The sequence below is a fragment of the Schistocerca piceifrons genome, chromosome 7 (assembly GCF_021461385.2).
Source record: "Schistocerca piceifrons isolate TAMUIC-IGC-003096 chromosome 7, iqSchPice1.1, whole genome shotgun sequence".
Classification (NCBI taxonomy): Eukaryota; Metazoa; Arthropoda; class Insecta; order Orthoptera; family Acrididae; genus Schistocerca; species Schistocerca piceifrons.
Genome location: NC_060144.1, coordinates 290,002,719 through 290,018,418, shown reverse-complemented (window position 1 = coordinate 290,018,418; position 15,700 = coordinate 290,002,719). Strand labels below are relative to the sequence as shown.

Below are 15,700 nucleotides of genomic sequence, written 5' to 3'. Positions count from 1 at the left end.
CTCATCACAGTAGAAAAATTAGCGACTGCATTAGTTGTTTCCCACATACGACCTTTTTTGGTCTTCATTGACCAGCCATGTTACATCTCAGGCGAGTACTTACTGGGTGTGGCCGGCCGAAGTGGCCGTGCGGTTAAAGGCGCTGCAGTCTGGAACCGCAAGACCGGTACGGTCGCAGGTTCGAATCCTGCCTCGGGCATGGATGTTTGTGATGTCCTTAGGTTAGTTAGGTTTAACTAGTTCTAAGTTCTAGGGGACTAATGACCTCGGCAGTTGAGTGCCATAGTGCTCAGAGCCATTTGAACCATTTGAACTTACTGGGTGTAAAGCTGATGTAAGTGTAAGATTTACTTAAACTTTTTTAAAAATTTTAACAGCATACAGTAAACAATCCCTTCGTTATTCGTAAGGCCTGCCGACCACGAAACTAGTGTGTTTGTAGTTTTCACGTAATTTTCACGTAACATTTACGATAATCTTTTTTCTGTCATTAACCTCACGGGCACGTTCAAGTTAATAATATTAACGAAATAGGCGATCATGCTGGTGGCGTAATAGGTCAGTCAATACAGACCAATAAAGTTAAAATTAACGTGAACGGTTCACGTCGTCGGAAATTTTTTAATAGCGGTACGAAGGAGAGCGACGAACAACATAGAATAAATCCTGCCTGGTGAGGCTAAGTGTAGGAGTGGAGTTACATTTGTAGGTCGCTTCTGTACGTTTTCCTCGAATAACTCGGAAACCGCTGCCTGTAGTGAAAACGTATACTAGTACAAAAAGTAACTACTTCATATTTCTTATAAAAATACCCTGTTCATTTTTTCTGTAGAGCATACAGTTTGCACTTAGCGAGCGTGAAAATATGAAAATCTCGTGCGCGGTTTTTGAATGTCATATTTAACATTGCGGGTTGCATAAAACAACATCGATGGGGACAGCTGAATCGACCTGTATTGTTGATCACACTCGTCTCAATGTTTAGGGTGTTGGAATTTGACGAATGCGTTTAAACTGACTGCTTCGAAGTTTATCACAGTACTTGGGACATTCACCCACGGAGACTGTGCTTGTAACAGAAAACTTCTGAATATCGTACACTCGGATAGACTGTTGTTCTGAACTTTCATTCGAAGATAAAGATCAGAAAAGATGATGCCAATTTGCTTCGAAATATTCTGTTCTTCAGCCGGTAACGCGGTTCCATCAACGTAAGGGAATGCGATCACTGTAACTTAAACGGACATGTTGAGATCTGGACGGCAGGGACCATCTTCAACTGGAGAGGCTATACACTCTTTTCCAACAAACTTTATTCTTTGCCCTCCCTCCGTTAGTGAACGAAATTGAATCTATTCTGTTTTATACAACATATACTTAACTGAGAACGGTTGTTCACAAACATACGTGGAACCGAACGTTGTTATTATTGTAGCCGCCAGTTTGTGCAAACGAGGGAATCCATCCTGAGGGAAGTGCCTGTAGAATTCCAAAATGATTTTCTTGTTCTGAAATCTCTCTCTGTATTCTCTGTCACACTGCACGTTAATAATTTCTAGTTGCACCTCAGGACGAATCTCTTCAATATTCGCTGAATATGGAGAGGAAAACAGATCAAAATCACTGTCTAGTGCTGTCAGATCTTGAAAGCGTTGATCAAATTCTTCCTTAAGGGCAACTAAACAATGTGAATAACGTTCACAGTCTTTGTGAACATCTTGCATGGATGAAAATTTAGGAAAATGAGCTAGATTTCCTGTTTCCAGCTGACTCACCCAAAGTGTCAATTTCATTTTAAAAGCTCGTATTCGATCTATGAAACGAGTAATTAGCAGATCCTTACCTTGTAGTGAAATGTTCAAAGCATTCAGATGGCTAGTTAATCTGCTAAGAACGCGAGATCACATTTCCATGAAGGCTCTTTCAATTCAGGAACACACATGTTATTTATTTCCATGAACATATTTATCTCATCTAATAGGCAAGAAAATCGATTTAATAATTCGCCACGACTAAGCCAGCGGACCTCGCTGTAATAAGGCAGGCTACCATACTGGCTTTCTACATCCTCAAGAAAGATTTTAAATTGCCTGTGTTGTAGCCCATGCTTCCGTGTATAACTGGTTGTGAGAACAGCAACACTCAACACATTTTTTAGAGCGATACTCTTTGCACATAAGTTATCCTAGTGGATCACACAGTGAACGACCCTTATCTCATTCGGCGCGGTCAGTTTTTGCATTTTCTCCTTCAACAGCGCAACGAAACCGGATTTTTTCGCTGTTATCGCTGGTGCACCGTCTGTAGATACTGAAACTAAAGAATTCCAAGACAATCCTACATTTTTAACACTTTCTTCAACACTACTTAAAATATCACCTCCGGTTGTAGTGTTATTTATGGCTACTACATCGCGGAGCTCCTCCCTCACCTGAAGATCTCTATTAACACCTCTAATAAATATAGCAAGCAGCGCTATTCCAGTGACATCAACACTTTCGTCCAGAGCTAGAGAATACGCCATAAAATCTTTACAGATATTTGCAAGCTGGCTCTGGACGTCGTCTGCCATGTCCTGTATGCGACGCATAATGGTCATGTTAGGTAATGGCACAATCCGAAACTGTTCAACTATAGATGGACACAAATGTTTCCGTGCGGTTCTAGACGCTACAGTCTGGAACATCGTGACCGCTACGGTCGCAGGTTCGAATCCTGCCTCGGGCACGGATGTGTGTGATGTCCTTAGGTTAGTTAGGTTTAAATAGTTCTAAGTTCTAGGGGACTGATGACCTCAGAAGTTAAGTCCCATATTGCTCAAAGCCAATTGAACCATTTTGAACAAATGTTCCGCTGCAACTACGAAACGTTCTTTTATTAAATCGCCATTCGCGAATTCAATAGGCACGCTGCGGCCCTATTCAAACGCGCGCGCGCATTTCCCCTCCCTCCTCTCCCCTCCCCTAAAGGCAAAGCAATTTTGTAACTCACTCTGAGTGCTGCCTCAGTTGATTTTTCTTCGTCGTCCAGATCTTCTTCGGATAGCTTCCTTTTAAGTTAAATAACTTCCTGTGCACGATCTGGTGCATCACATTTTCCACTTCCGTAGTCTTTCGCGTGGTACGACATATAATGTCGCTGCAAATTAAATTTCCTAAAAGAATTCAGCGTTTTGTGACATACTAAACAGTTTGCAACACCATCTTTTTCTGTAAACAGATACAATTCCTCCCAATGGGGGTTGAACTGCGAAAGCATAGTTGGGGTTACACAACGGCGACTTGACATGATTCTTAACCAACGAAGTGACTGTTAGAGCTGATCGTAGTACTTTAAACGTTTCACAGTCAGCGCGAATTCAATAGGCACGCTGCGGCCCTATTCAAACGTGCGCGCGCATTTCCCCTCCCTCCCCTCCCTCTCTCCGTCCCTCCCTACTCCACGACCTTGCACCTGCTCGCGAGCACGTGCCTGAGCAGACGCGAGTACTCACGCTCAAAACCGGCCACTTGTTATGCCCTGAATTACCCCTTTCCGTTTTTAAATTTTCTAACCTACCTGTCCGATTAAGGGATCTGACATTCCAAGCTCCGATCCGTAGAACGCCAGTTTTGTTTCTCCTTATAACAATGTCCTCCTGAGTAGTCCCGCCCGGAGATCTGAATTGGGGCTATTTTACCTCCGGAATATATTACCCAAGAGGACGCCATCATCATTTAACCATACAGTAAGGCTGGATACCCTCCGGAAAAATTACGGCTGTAGTTTCTCCTTGCTTTCAGCCGTTGGCAGTACCAGCACAGCAAGGCCGTTTTGGTTGATGATACATAGCGATATCAGTCAATCATCCAGACTGTTGCCCCTGCAGCTACTGAAAAGGCTGCTGCCCCTCTTCAGGAGCCACACGTCTGTCTGGCCACTCGCCAGTTAGTCCTCCGTTGTGGTTACACCTGCGGTACTCTTCTATGTATCGCTGAGGCACGCAAACACCCTTAGCAACGACAAGGTCCGTGGTTCATGGGAGGGCGGCTGATTAATTATTGATTGATATAATGACTGGTTAGTGACAAACTGATTGATAATAACGACCTCCTCCTTTCACCCTCCTACTTCTTCCATTTCTTTCTGCCTCCTCTTCCTCATCCGACCATCACCAACAGTACTACGTCCGCTACTACTAATAGTACTAATTACTGTTATTGCTTTCTCATGGACGTAATTGTTAACAGCTTCTACTGCAATACTTTAGTAGCGGTGTCCATGTCCGTAGTGACCCGTGGCGAAATTTTTTTTATGAAAATGTCTAATCTACTCTGTGTGTTTCGGTGGAAAGCATCACTGGTGACGCAGGAGAACGACGTGTGGCGCCCTTCATTCCCATGTGAATGGTGGAATATATCTGCTGAATGTAAATAAATATCACCACGCACTCCACGTTAAACATGGAAATATCTTAATAAATATTTTTAACATAAACCGCACGCGTCAGCGTCATGCGTTGCACGTTGCGCTCCAGTGCCAAGCGTCACTCTTTCAGCCGAAAATTTTAACAATGAAAAACTATGTATTTCAGTGAAATTAAACACCACCAGGCGTCACTAATGGGGAGGGAGGGGGGGGAGGGGGGGAAGGTGTGTCGCTACCGCATTGCTGTGTGAGCAGCTGTTATTGACTACGACAGAATGACAGAAAGTAAATACACTCCTGGAAATTGAAATAAGAACACCGTGAATTCATTGTCCCAGGAAGGGGAAACTTTATTGACACATTCCTGGGGTCAGATACATCACATGATCACACTGACAGAACCACAGGCACATAGACAAAGGCAACAGAGCATGCACAATGTCGGCACTAGTACAGTGTATATCCACCTTTCGCAGCAATGCAGGCTGCTATTCTCCCATGGAGACGATCGTAGAGATGCTGGATGTAGTCCTGTGGAACGGCTTGCCATGCCAATTCCACCTGGCGCCTCAGTTGGACCAGCGTTCGTGCTGGACGTGCAGACCGCGTGAGACGACGCTTCATCCAGTCCCAAACATGCTCAATGGGGGACAGATCCGGAGATCTTGCTGGCCAGGGTAGTTGACTTACACCTTCTAGAGCACGTTGGGTGGCACGGGATACATGCGGACGTGCATTGTCCTGTTGGAACAGCAAGTTCCCTTGCCGGTCTAGGAATGGTAGAACGATGGGTTCGATGACGGTTTGGATGTACCGTGCACAATTCAGTGTCCCCTCGACGATCACCAGTGGTGTACGGCCAGTGTAGGAGATCGCTCCCCACACCATGATGCCGGGTGTTGGCCCTGTGTGCCTCGGTCGTATGCAGTCCTGATTGTGGCGCTCACCTGCACGGCGCCAAACACGCATACGACCATCATTGGCACCAAGGCAGAAGCGACTCTCATCGCTGAAGACGACACGTCTCCATTCGTCCCTCCATTCACGCCTGTCGCGACACCACTGGAGGCGGGCTGCACGATGTTGGGGCGTGAGCGGAAGACGGCCTAACGGTGTGCGGGACCGTAGCCCAGCTTCATGGAGACGGTTGCGAATGGTCCTCGTCGATACCCCAGGAGCAACAGTGTCCCTAATTTGCTGGGAAGTGGCGGTGCGGTCCCCTATGGCACTGCGTAGGATCCTACGGTCTTGGCGTGCATCCGTGCGTCGCTGCGGTCCGGTCCCAGGTCGACGGGCACGTGCACCTTCCGCCGACCACTGGCGACAACATCGATGTACTGTGGAGACCTCACGCACCACGTGTTGAGCAATTCGGCGGTACGTCCACCCGGCCTCCCGCATGCCCACTATACGCCCTCGCTCAAAGTCCGTCAACTGCACATACGGATCACGTCCACGCTGTCGCGGCATGCTACCAGTGTTAAAGACTGCGATGGAGCTCCGTATGCCACGGCAAACTGGCTGACACTGACAGCGGCGGTGCACAAATGCTGCGCAGCTAGCGCCATTCGACGGCCAACACCGCGGTTCCTGGTGTGTCCGCTGTGCCGTGCGTGTGATCATTGCTTGTACAGCCCTCTCGCAGTGTCCGGAGCAAGTATGGTGGGTCTGACACACCGGTGTCAATGTGTTCTTTTTTCCATTTCCAGGAGTGTAGTAGAAAGAAGAGGCCAAGCATGAGGAGGAGGGGATTACATTACAGATTGAGAGTGGAGCGAGGCAGGCTTGTAGCCTACCCCAATGTTGTTCAGCTTTACATTTAGCAAGCAGTAAAGGAAACCAAAGAAAAATTCGGAGTAGGAATTAAAGTTATTGCAAAAATAATAAAATTTTGATGTTTACCAATGACATTGCAGATCTCTCACAGACTTGGAAGAGCAGCTGAGGGGACTGGATAGTGTCTTGGAAGGAGGATACAAAATGAACATGAACGAAAGCAACACAACGATAACAGAATGTAGTCGAATTAGACTAGGATACGAGAATTTAAGTTTGTTATTTGAGCAGCAAAATAACTGAAGCAGAAATAATATAAAATGTTGACTGTCCATGGCAAGAAAAGCGCTTCTTAAGAAAAGATATACGTTAACATCGAATATAGATTTAAGTGTTACAATATCGCTTCTGAAGGTATTTATGTGGAGTGTAGGCTTGTATGGAAGTGAAACATGGACGACAATAGTTTAGACAAGAAGAGAAAGAAGCTTTTGAAATACGGTGAAATTAGGGGTACTGAACGGTAAAGGGGAGACAAGTAATTTGTGGCACAACTTGACTGAAATAACGATCAGTTCATAGGACACATTCTGAGACATCAGGGGATAACAAGTACAGTATTGAAGGGGAAGTGTTGGGGGTAAAAATGGTAGAGGGAGACCAAGAGGTGATTACAGTAAGCAGCTCCAGAAGGATGTACACTATGAGAAAAAAAGTATCCGGACACTCCCATAAACATACGTTTTTCATATTAGGAGCATTGTGCTGCCACCTACTGCCAGGTACTCCACATCAGCGACCTCAGTTCTCATTGGATATCGTGAGAAAGCAGAATGGGACACTCCGTGGAACTCACGGACCACGAACGTGATCAAGTGATTGGATGTCACTTGTGTCATACGACTGTATGCGAGATTTCCACACTCCTACACATCCCTACGTCCTCTGTTTCCGATGTGATAGTGAATTGGAAGCCTGAAGGAACACGTACAGCACAAAAGCGTACAGGCCGACCTCGTCTGTTGACTGACAGGGACCGCCAACAGTTGAAGAGGGTCGTAATGTATAATAGGCATACATCTATCCTGACCATCACACAGGAACTCCAAACTGCGACAGGATCCACTTCAAGTACTATGACAGTTAGGCAGGAGGTGGGAAAACTTGGATTTCATGGTCGAGCGGCTGCTCAAAGGCCACACATCACGCTGGTAAATGCCAAACGACGCCTCGCTTGGTGTAAGGAGCGTAAACATTGGGCGATTGAACAGTGGAAAAACGTAGGGTGGGTTGACGAATCACGGCAAAAAATGTGGCGATCCGATGGCAGGGTGTGCGTATGGCGAATGTCCGGTGAATGACATCTGCCAGCATATGTGCTGCCAACAGTAAATTCGGAGGCGGTGGTGTTATGGTGTACTCGTGTTTTTCACGGAGGGGACTTGCAACCCTTGTTGTTTTGTGTTCTACTATCACAGCATAGGCCTACATGTTTGTTTTAAGCACCTTCTTGCTTCCCACTGTTGAAGAGTAATCCGGGGATGGCGATTGCACTTTTCAACACAATCGAGCATCTGTTCATAATGTACTGCCTGTGGCGGAGAGGTTACACAACAATAACATACCTGTAATAGAATGACCTGCACAGAGTCCTGACGTGAATCGTATAGCACACTTTGGGATGTTTTGGAACACCGATTTCATGCCACGCCTCACCGACCGACGTCGATACCATTCCCCAAGAAACCTTCCACCACTTGATCGAACGTTTGCCTGCGGGAGTGGAAGCTGTCATCAATGCTAAGGATATGTCAACACCATATTGAATTCCAGCATTATCGGTGGAGCGCACCACGAATTTTTAAGTCATTTTCAACCAGGTTTCCGGATACTTTTGATCACATAGTGTAGGTTGCAGTAGTTATTGTGAAATGAAGACGCTTGCACAGGATAGAGTAGCGTAGAGATCTGCATCAAACCATTCTTTGGACTGAAGACCGCAACGACAGATTAATAATCGGTTAATGAATGAATAATCAATCAGCCTTTACATTGGTCAATATCGACATGCCTTTTGGCACTAGCATGTAGCCAAGAGAGTGGTCTGAGGGGGTGGGTTGAGGGGTGTGCCTTTACCGTTATTGCTATCAAACACAGGAGCGATTGGAAAATACACGCACAGTGCGTCGATGTAGTTTGAAAAACAGATAAATCTGATCGTACACGAATTTTCTCCCGATGACCCACTTATCAAAACCTGTGTCACATGGAAATATTTCAGTCACCCGAATCAAAAGCGCATAACCGTCAAGATGAAGATCTTTGTCTTTTTACAACAAAGTGCTAACACAGTGATCAGTCAAGGACACCTTTCTCCATGAGTCGAGACTCGAAAGGCGGTGTTTCTGCACCCAAGCTAATTTCTACGTTTAGTTACGTGGTTCAGTAGAAGATATATCTGAAACATTTAGCGAAGAGCAGGTTCTGAATAACGAGGCTGCATACCGGTTGTTGGCACCCATAATCAACTGGAGACCGGTTTGTTTCCCCTATGGCCCACCTACCTTGTAATACAGTACATGAAACGCACCTCTCACAACCTGGCAAAAAATATAGGAATATACTGATATACGTAAAGGCAAGGAGTGGATTCAAACATACCATCACTGTGGGACCCGTTTGGCGCTAAAGCTGAAGTCATGTGACAGAAAATACAAGTACTAAATTCCACATTTTGGAATTTATCAACGGAAGAGCCTACTGCTGTACAGATATTTTACCGCCGTACGGACTCACAGAGCATAGGTATTGGGTGCCCTAGAGAAAGTATTTTTATAATTTTTTCATTTGATTTGCGGTTTCGTACTGTGTTGGCTGGTTGGTTGCAACTTTGCTGTCAGTTTACCTCTTGAATTATAATTGCGAGAGAAACCAAATATATCTGCCAGCGAGTATACAACATTATATGGATGTGTGATTCAAAATTGTTCAAATGGCTCTGAGCACTATGGGACTTAACATCTGAGGTCATCAGTCACCTAGAACTTAGAACTACTTAAACATAACTAACCTAAGGACATCACACATCCATGCCCGAGGCAGGATTAGAACCTGCGAGCGTAGCGGTCGCGCGGCTCCAGACTGAAGCGCCTAGAACCGCTCGGCAACACAGGCCGGCTGTGTGGTTCAACAATGAATCCTAACTACACACAACTGCAGTGCCAGTAACTAAAAATATTACTTCGTTCCTCTTCATACCCATATCCTTACATCTAGTTCAATTCTAAATCACTAATCAAATCCTTCCGTTTCACAATATTCAAAGGCTGCGCGCGGTAGTAGCACGGTCTAGGGCCTCTTGTCACGGTCCGCGCGGCTGCCCCCCATCGGAGGTTCGAGTCCTCCTTCGGGCATGCATGTGTGTGTTGTCCTTAGTGTAAGTTAGTTTAAGTTAGATTAAGTAGTGCGTAAGCTTAGGGACCGATGACTTCAACAGTTTGGTCCCATAAGACCTTACCTCAAATTTCTAATTACTATTCAAGGAAATCATTTTACTTAAACACAAAAGCACTTACGTCTACATTACCATGAGTCCTCTCGGCGTCTTTCTGACTACTACCCTAACTATAGAACTCCCGGGCTCCTCGCTGCCTAGCAGCTACGACAAAAGAAACACATCCTACAGCGACACAGCTGCTCTGACTAAAGACTGCGCGCGAATAATTAGCGATTCAAAATTGTCGCTCAGCCTTTGAGACGTCCAAAGTATGTACAAACTCCAGAAATGCATATAACAGAATCCCAATACAGCTGTTTCACTAGTTACTGCAAATCAATTAATGATTTTGCCCACAGTTGTTAAGCATCTGCTATGCGTTGTCGTTTCATCAAAATAAATAAAACGTAATGCGAACGAAGCAGCAGTCTTTACGGTGCTGTGACAAAATTGTACTGTAAACAGCCAGCAAAATTAGCATCTTCTACAGCTTATATCTAAAGACAATCCGTCCCGTAACAATTAGCCCAACATGACTACAAAGGAACGCAGATCACTCCTGAATACAATGAGGATAGAAGACTAGAAGTACAGCTAAATTTGTTAGCGGTAAGTTAGACCAGCATGCTAGTATTACGGACATGCTTCGGGAACTCAAATGTGAATATCTGGAGAAAAGGAGACGTTCTTTTCGAGGAAGACTACTGAGAAAATTTAAAGAACCGGCGTTCGAAGCTGAATGCTGAACGATTCTACTGCCACCCACGTACATTTCGTGTAAGGACCACAAAATCAAGACAAATTAGTACCGAAACATATGGACAGGCGTCTCTTCCTGGCTCTGTTTGTTAGTGGAACAGGAAACGTACAACCTACCCACAATCACACACCGTACGGAGGCTTGTGGAATATGTATATGGATTTAGATGCAGCATTACAAACAAATATCAGTGACGTCTGTCTCTTTAGAGTTCTACATCATTTTCTATGCTCAAACAGTATGACAGTCATCGAGGGAAAAAGGGGTCATATCAAACAGAGCTTTATTGAAGTCCGAACTTCAATTAACAGTAGTGGTAGATGAGAGCATCTACCAATGTTTCCGAAAAGCGTTCGGCACTGTACGACATCGTCGGCTACTAACCAAACCCACAATCTTATGGAGTATCTTCGATAACTTATCACTGTCTCGACAGAGATTTGAGTAGTAGAATTTGTGAGGCGCACCGTTTTTTTTTGGGGGGGGGGGGGAGGGGGGTAATTTTTTTTTCAAATTTTGTGTTTATCGAATCTCGGCATATAGCAGAAGTCAGTTCGTTGCATTATGCAGCATTGCAGAGTAATTCGACAATGAACCGGTAGCTGGTTCCCACAAAGGCAGAGGTAGCCACAGCTGAATTTAAAACTTCCGTCCTGATAGATCGTGATCGATGCCCGGACGTTTTAAGTGAAGTCAGCAACGGTGGTGAAAGCCTACATTGTATGATAAACCACACCATACGTCGCGATGATGAATCACCAGAGTGGGAAGGGAAACGCGAGCCTTGAAACATATGCAGTGGAACCATTAGTGTTCGGGTGCGAAGTGACGACTACACATCATTAAATATTAATAACAAAATGGTTCAAGTGGCTCTGAGCACAGTGGGACTTAACTTCTGAGATCATCAGTCCCCTAGAACTTAGAACTACTTAAACCTAACTAACCTAGGACATCACACACATCAATGCTCGAGGCAGGATTCGAGGAGGAGGAGGAGATTAGTGTTTAACGTCCCGTCGACAACGAGGTCATTAGAGACGAAGCGCAAGCTCGGGTGGGGGAAGGATGCGGAAGGAAATCGGCCGTGCCCTTTCAAAGGAACCATCCCGGCATTTGCCTGAAGCGATTTAGAGAAATCACGGAAAACCTAAATCAGGATGGCCGGAGAAGGGATTGAACCGTCGTCCTCCCGAATGCGAGTCCAGTGTGCTAACCACTGCGCCACCTCGCTCGGTACAGGATTCGAACCTCCGGCCGTAGCGCTTACGCGGTTCCAGACTCCGGCCGGCTATTAATAACAGAATTCTTCTTTTTGACATGACTGGTGCTAGGACGAGCCTGCATGTCATCAGGCCTTCATCGCAATAATACCGCTATGCAGAAATCTTATAAATTCAATAAAAAAATCAGTATTATTAAGTTAAAGAAAATTAACAAGAGTAAGAAGTATAACGAAGTGAGTGAATGATTTCGCTTGCAAGCCAAGCTCTCCTGTTCACATGCGAGAGTCAGCGATATAATGTAATCCGATACTGTTCGCATATATATTTGGAGTTACCAAACAGTAACCTTGTGAAAGAAATCGGTCCGCCACCCAATAAGGTGACAAAGGCCGTGATATGCAGATATGCACATATACATATGGCGGCAGTATAGCATACACAAGGTATAAATGGGTAGTCCATTGGAAGAGCTGTCATTTATAGTCAGGTGATAAGCCTGAAAAGGTTTCTCACATGACTGTGGGCACACTATGGGAATTACAGACTTTGAACGCGGTATGGTAGTTCGGTAAATGGAGTTGGAAGCGTCTGACACTCCATTTCGGAATTCGGTGGGGAATTCAATATTCCGCAAGCAATAATGTCAAGAGCGTGCCGAAAATACCTTATTTTGGGCATTATCTCTCACCATGGACGAAGTAGAGACCGACGGCCTTCACTTGGCGACTGGCAGCAGCAATGTTTGCGTGATGTGTCTGTGCTGACAGACATTCATCACTGCGTGAAATAACCCCAGAAATCAATGTGGGACGTACGACGAACGTATCCGTTAGGACAGTGGGCCGAAGTTTGGCATTAATGGGTTATGGCAACAAACTACCGACGCGAGTGCCTTTTCGAACAACACGACATCGCTTGCAGCCCCTCTCGTGGGTTCTTGGCCATATCGGTTGGACCGTAGACGGCCGGAAAACCGTGGCCTGGTGAGATGAGTCTCGGTTTCAGATGGTAATAGCTGATGATATGGATCGACTGCTGCGTAGATCGCACGAAGCCAAAGACCCTAGTTGTCAACAAGAGACCCTGCAATCTGGTAGTGACTCCATAAGGATAAGGCTATCGTTTACATGGAGTAGACTGGGCCCTTTAGATTTTCGGCTACTTGAAGAACATTTGTAGCCATTGATGAACTTTATGATGCCAAACAACGGCGGAATTTTTATGGATGACAGTGCGCCAAGTCTTCGGACCACAATTATTCGCCAGGGCACAATTCTTCGCGACTGGTTTGAAGAACTTTCTGGACAGTTAGAGTGAATGGTTTGGCCAACCAGATAGATCGACGTAAATCTCGTCGAACATTTATGGACCTAATGGGGAGGTCAGTTTTTGCATAAAATCCAGCACCAGCAACACTTCCGTAATTATGGAAGGCTATAGAGTCAGCATGGCTCCCCATTTCTGCAAGGGCTTCCAACGAGTTCTTGAATCCATGTCCAATCGAGGTGTTGCGCTATAGCGGGCAAAAGAAAGTCCGACACTATATTATGAGGTTTCCCTCGACTTTCTTCACCTTTGCGTATTAAAGTGTCAACATTTTACCGTGTTGGCAAATAAATACATCGTTATGGCATCCTGGAACATATTTCGTAGAAACTAGAATGAGATTTTCACTCTGCAGTGGAGTGTGCGCTGATATGAAAGTTCCTGCAGATTAAAACTGTGTGCCAGACCGAGACTCGAGCTCTGGACCTTTGCCTTTCGCGGGCAAGTGCTCTACCATCTGAGCTACCCAAGCTTGACTCACTCCCCTTCCTCACAGCTTTACATCTGCCAGTACCTCGTCTCCTACTTTCCAAACCTTACAGAAGCTCTACTGCGCACCTTGCAGAACTAGCACCCCTGAAAGAAAGGATACTGCGGAGACAGGAGAGCTTCTGTAAAGTTCGGAAAGTAGGACACGAGGCACTGGCAGTAGTAAATCTGTGACGACGGGGCGTGAGTCGTGCTTGGGTAGCTCAGATGGTAGAGCAAGTGCCCGCGAAAGGCAAGATCTGCTTTTCGGGGCATCATCTACGAGAACTTCGTAGAGGTGTGGGGAAAAAGTATATGCCGATTCACTAAGGTAATCCAAGGAAGGAACATATAAATTAACGTAGCCTCTGCCTGGAATGTTTGACCCGTATGCTGTACGTCACCTACACCACTTTCTATGCAGTGCCAACAGAACTGAGAAATTTGTATGGAGGTTCAAATGTGCGAGGGGAGTTTCTAGTCTCCGTACACCACACAGCGAATTTTCCACAGAAACGAAAACAACATCGCTTGTCCCCTAATTAATCATAATGACGTCCAATTACAAATTGTAAGCTATCGAAATTGTCATAGATATTAAAATACTAGATGTTAGATGCAGTTGCAACAGTATTTGACTAGCTTTGTTGTGAAGAACGATGGTGAGTAAGTAAGCTATTGTACGTGAAATAAAGCTATAAAGTCAGGTAGCCTCACGTGTCTGCCTGTTCAGGATTGCATAGCTGATGTGTATCTCCCCTTCCCCTCCCTCCCGCCACCAAAATGCGCAACCCACGACAACAGGACACGATCACGGGATCTATGAACCATGCTACTGAAGTTATTAGACAACGGGTAAGTTATGGATAATTTTAATAACTTTTTAACGTAGTATATGTCCATTGACATAATAAAATATGTTTCAGTCCCTGTCTAAGGGTCAGAGGGTATATATATATATAGAGTAGGTCTCCAAATCTCATTTGAAAAAACACAGTATATGACTAGCAACAAACTGGCACCCAAACTTTTGGAAACTAAGTATAGAAAAATCAAAAGAGTTTCGCAATTCAAATATTTAGGTGAAACAATCTCAGAGACTGGTCTAGAAAAAATTGGAAATGAAATTCGTTGTCAAAAGATGGAGACAGCTTTTAGACTTACAAAAGACATCTACAACAAAAAATGTCTCTCGAGGTACTCTAAATTGAGACATTACAACACGGTCATAAAACCAGAGTGCCTTTATGGAGCTGAAACGCTAATTTTAAACAGAAAAAAGGACATTCAAGAAATCCAAAAAAGAGAAAGAAAAGTAATCAGAAAAATTCTAGGTCCAAAATATACTGAAGAAGGAACATACAGGCTAAGAGCAAATAGTGAAATTCAACAATACACCAGCATATATTCGGATATGAAAAAACGCAGATTAAAATTTTATGGGCATATTAAAAGAATGGATGCTACCAGACTAACTAAACAAGTAGTGGAATTCTACGAAAATCGAAGTAAAGCTAAATTTGAGACAATAAAATGGATTGCTGCTATAAAAGAGGACATGAAAGAGGCAGATATAAAACAAGATGAAATTCAAGACAGAAAATTATTTAGGCAAAAAATTCATGACTGGGTAGTTGGTCAAGCTGAAAAACCAAAGAAAACTGGAACCACATGGTCTGATGAAAGGAAAAGAGCTCATTCCGAGAGAATGAAAACAATTTGGGCAGAGAGAAAGTCTAAAAGAAAATAACTGAATGCCCCGTGATTGTACTTCGCGTGGTCCAGTAGGGCCCAAACGTGAATAATAATATATATATATATATATAAATATATAAATATATATATATATATATATATATATATATATATATATATATATATATATACACAGGGTGAGTCAACTAATGTTACCGCTGGATATATTTCGTAAACTTCATCAAATACTGACGAACCGATTCCACAGACCGAACGTGAGGAGAGGGGCTAGTGTACTTGTTTAATACAAACCATACAAAAATTCACGGAAGTATGGTTTTTAACACAAACCTACGTTTTTTTAAATGGAACCACGTTAGTTTTGTTAGCACAAATGGTTCAAATGGCTCTGAACACTATGGGACTTAGGACTTAACTTCTGAGGTCATCAGTCCCCTAGAACTTAGAACTACTTAAACCTAACTAACCTAAGGACAACACACACATCCATGCCCGAGGCAGGATTCGAACCTGCGATCGTAGCGG

General features: G+C 44.4%; 1 protein-coding gene across 1 annotated transcript in view; it reads left to right on the top strand.

The window, feature by feature from the left end:
• Nucleotides 1-15,700, top strand: part of LOC124805635 (protein O-mannosyl-transferase TMTC1-like) — a 654,220-nt gene that overhangs the window by 350,974 nt on the left and 287,546 nt on the right. The gene's annotated exons all lie outside the window — the stretch shown is intronic.